The 4,728-nt window shown below is 35.8% G+C and overlaps 1 non-coding gene across 1 annotated transcript; it reads right to left on the bottom strand.

Moving 5' to 3' along the window:
* Window positions 1-465: 465 nt before the first annotated feature.
* LOC122127827 lies at window positions 466-570 on the bottom strand. The gene has a single exon (XR_006151302.1). It is a non-coding gene; the product is annotated as a U6 spliceosomal RNA (small nuclear RNA).
* Between the last annotated feature and the right edge of the window lie 4,158 nt (window positions 571-4,728).

The following is a 4,728-nucleotide window of genomic DNA, read 5'->3' as shown; positions in this document are numbered from 1 at the left end:
GGCACTTAATTGTCTTCCTTCTACCCTAAGTGCCCTTTATTAAAGACCAGGATTTAATAAGATGAGAAAAGAAACACAAAATGTTGAAGGTCATGAAATACAAGGATAGAAAGAGAATGAAATACAACCATATAGTTTAAGCAATTGCTTATTGCTTATCCTAAAGGATCTATTGTGGCAATTTTCATGTGTAAACACAGAATTCAAGTTCCTTATCACTCTCATTTGGTTTCCATTTCTTCTGTGATAGATAAAACAATGAGGTTTAGCTCTCCAGTTAGTGAAGAGATTTACAGTTAGGAAAAGGATGAGAGTGATAGAGACAGAGAGAGAGAGAGAGAGAGAGAGAGAGAGAGAGAGAGAGAGAGAGAGAGAGAGAGAGAGAGAACCAAAGAGAGAAAGGAGACCTAAAAAGATGCAGTAAAATATATTTTTATTCTGTCATATAATGCACTGGCATTCTTCAAAGATATGAAACACCATGAATTTGCATGTCATCCTTGTGCCGGGTCCATGCTAATCTTCTTTGTATCATTCCAATTTTAGTATATGTGCTGCCAAAGTCAGCACCGCTAGCATGTTTTGTTATACTCTTCTTTTATGGTACGGGGGATTAAATTGAAGGCATTGCACCTGCTAGTTTGAATTTTGAGATAGAGTCTAGCACTATTTTGCCCGAGTCTAGATTATGATCCCTGTATCTGAGTCTTCAGAGCTGGAATTACAAGTATTTACAACCACGCCCAGGAGACTCCATACTTTTTTCTTTATTGTTTTATTAGAGGTGATATTCACAAGGGTCACCTTTACATATGTCAGCTAATAAGTACATTTTCTTTCACAAAGTGTCATGTGTTCCCTCATTCTCTCCTATTCCCTCCCTCCCATATACACCCAAAAGTTGTATAGTTCACTTTCATCTGTGTCCAGTGTATTGCACTTTATTTTTCATTTTCATTTTTATTGTGAAAATACTGTACAGAGGGGTTACAATTACATGGGCAAGATAATGAGTACATTTCTTATCAAGCATTGTAGCCTCCTCCTTTGTTTCCCCTTCCCATCCCTTCCCATCCTCCCTCCTTCCCCCCCCTCCACAATCCTCCTCTCCCCTAAGAAAGTTGTAAAGTTCGTTTTTTCCACATAACGACATGTACATCTCATTGTTGCAATGGATCCACCTGTATCCCTATTTAAACCATTTGGTTTTTTCCCTTCCCCTCCACAAATTATACCAACCTCAAATACAATGAAAGCAGGGGTTAAACCATGAGGGAGGGACATACAAAGCAACAAAGAAATCATCTTATAAATGTGTTAGAAACAATCGCATGAAAGAAAAAAATTTGAATACATATCATAGGGTTCATTTCCCTAACATCACCTTATCTGACCTTTTCTACTAGACTCAGACATATACTAGTTATTGCAAATAAGGGAAACCATGAGACCTAAGTTTCTTTGGGCCTGGCTTACTTCACTTAATATAATTTTTTCCAAGTCTTTCCATTTCCTAACCAATGGGGCAATGTCATTCTTTCTGATGGAGGCATAGAATTCCATTGTGTATATATACCACATTTTCTTGATCCATTTATCTACTGAGGGGCATCTGGGTTGGTTCCATAGCTTAGCTATGGTAAATAATGCTGTAATAAACATAGTTGTGCTGGTAGCTTTAGTGTGGCCTTGTTTGTGATCATTTGGGTAAATGCCCAAAAGTGGGATTGCTGGGTTATAGGGGAGCTCTGTGTGGAGTCTTTTGAGGAACCTCCATACTGCTTTCCAAAGTGGTTGAACAAGTTTTCACTCCCACGCACAATGCAGTAAGGTTCCCTTCTGTCCACATCCCCTCCAGCATCTGCTGTTATTAGAGTTCTTGATGATAGCCATTCTAACTGGGGTGAGGTGGTATCTCAATGTTGTTTTGATTTGCATTTTGTATTGCACTTTTCACCCTCTTTCCACTGATTTTGTGCCCTCTCCTCACCTTCTCACAAATGTGCACGTGAATATACCATATATAAGTTAAGGAATGAAAAGTGATAAGAAAAAAAAAACAACTTAAGGAAAAGTCCATTGTTTCCATATCTTTGGAGTTTACTTCAGTATGTATATTATTTTATATGCACATGAAGAGGTTCATGGGTATTACACCTTTGTGATTTCTTCTAAGATTATATCCTCTTTTGGTCTCATTGTAGGTGAGCATCTGGAATTCTGTGTAATTTGTCATGTCTATTTGGTACTCTTGAAATACACTAGAGATAGAAGCATCTATTCTTTTTCTTCAATATATAAGCGCTATAAGTATTTAAAATATTACTAGACTCAAATCTTTTATTTAATTACTTAAAATCTTACTTCAGTTTCTTAGTGGTAGGAGAGCTTTGTAGCCTTAGGAAGTTTCAGATTTAGGTCTATTTTCTACATTTGTTTGCAAACAATTCAAGGAAAACAGTTGAAGTTCAAACTAAGTTTTGCTTTCCTCCATTTTTATTTGTTACTTGTTACTTTGAGATCGCATTTCTTTGGTAGATGGTAAAGAAGTGATTATGCTTTTAATTTAATGGACCATCCTGACACCATGAGTAGGTTTACCTAGAGAATGTGTTTTAAAGCAAAGAAAGTTCAGATTCAATGCTTTATGAATTTGTTTTAATCTTGGAAAAGTATGATCCATGTAATTTATAATATTCCATTTATCTGGTTCAGAGAATTAAGGCAGTATTACCATATAGTTCTATTATAAGTACTCAATGAGATAATTTTTTTTCTAATGTGTGGAGGATGTTGTACGGCAGAGTGAAAGAGATCACTTTCTGATCTCTAGTCCGTATTTCCTGCATCCTGTTAACTTGGAAATGATTCAGAGATTAGACAAAAAGTACAGATCACTTGGAAGTTGAAGTTATATATATATATATATATATAGATATATATATATATCACTTTCACTGAGCCAATAATCATTCCAACCCCAGAGGATCATGAATTTGAGGGTCACTTGGTCCTTATATAAAGTAAGAACATTGTGCATTGTGTTTAACTTTCTGTACCATGCTGGCCCCCACCACATTTTGTTTTGTGTTTTATTAATCAACAAATAGGAAACAATGTCTAAACCCTACTCCATGTTAGAAATGGTTTATGAACTATGACTTCTTGTATGTGAGTTTTCTTATGCCATGATGCCTTCAAAAATACCTTTACAGGTTTGAACTGAAGTGCCTTACTTCTGAAAGATTAATGGAAAGTTTAAGAATTTGTATTCAGGATATTCAGCGTTCAATATGGGAAGTAAAGGCTGGCAAAGTTATTAAAATTCATGACAGAGACATAGGACAATCAAAGAGTAGAGTTCTGCTATAAATATCTACTAACTAGTCAGCTACCTGTGAGTTCATGGAGATAACTTTCCTCAGAATTCAAATCACTTCCCCTCTCTTCAGTCACTGTAATGTACGCCACAAATTTACAATGCTATCCTTGCAAGGTACAAGATATATGTTTTATATCTGAATTTTTGTTCATTTTAATTAAAGTTGTAGTTAGAATGAAAAGGTTACAAGCAGTTACAGAAATGATACAGAGAGATAAATAGGGTTTTCCCCAAGCTTGTAAACTATCACACTGCAATTTTGTCCCTAGCATTGCAGAATATTTTCATCACTGAACGTCTTCCTTAAGGGCCTGTTTATAGTTCAGGTGGAGGACTTGTGCAGAATGCATCAGTTCCTAGTTTCAATCAACAGAACTGAAAAGAAAAAAACACAACGAACAAAAATAAAAACAGGAGACAAGAGGGTGCATGTCTACAAACATGGTAGGTTTTAAGCCTGCCTGCACATAGCTAGTTTTTATCACAGAGAGAGAGAGAGACAGAGAGACAGAGACAGAGAGACACAGAGACAGAGAGACACAGAGACAGAGAGACACAGAGACAGAGACAGAGACAGAGAGACAGAGAAGAAGGTGCCTAACCAGTATTTTGTTTCTAGTTCATTTCAAGGTCCAAGTAAGAAGTCAAAATGTTTCTTAGCAAAAACATCTCTGAAGCACCTTTTACATAATTGTCAGCATTTTTGTTATAGTTGTACATGGCTCTGATACTCTGTTTATGTTTGTCAATATATTTTCTTTTATATGCTTAGATCTCATAATTTTTTATTTCATTGTGTTCCAGATCACTATTTAGTTTATTTATTCTCTCTGTTCTGGTATTGATCTATCCCACCTATTGATTTTAATTTTTTTTTATTGTGGCTACTTTAATGATAAAATTTATATTTGGTTCTACTTTATGCGTTCCATTTTCAAGCATAGAATTTCTATGACATTTTTTGAGAATCTTTACTTTTTTATATACTAGTACATTAGTTCATCTTCAGTCATCTGAGGGGTATAGACATGAGTTTAAATATAGGAAGAACTGGGGGTCAAGGGAAAAGAATATTCAGGGTTAAATAGACAACAGAGTCAGATAGTCTGACACCTTTACTAACACACTAGACCCAGAGTCACCCAAGGCAGAGTGGAGGAAACCTTTATCTCTTTTCTTCAGCACCTGGAGACCCTGGAGAGCAAAATCTGTAAGAGGACTATTGCGGCAGCCATCAGATTTGCACTCTATCAAGACACAGACTAACATAAACACAGACTAACAACCAGACCAACAGAATGACACATAAATAATTATACTCAATCAACAATTATCATGAAACAAGA

The sequence above is a fragment of the Dipodomys spectabilis genome, unplaced genomic scaffold, assembly GCF_019054845.1.
Source record: "Dipodomys spectabilis isolate Male_0828 unplaced genomic scaffold, ASM1905484v1 ptg000009l, whole genome shotgun sequence".
Taxonomy (NCBI): domain Eukaryota; kingdom Metazoa; phylum Chordata; class Mammalia; order Rodentia; family Heteromyidae; genus Dipodomys; species Dipodomys spectabilis.
This window is presented reverse-complemented; position numbering and strand designations above follow the sequence as displayed.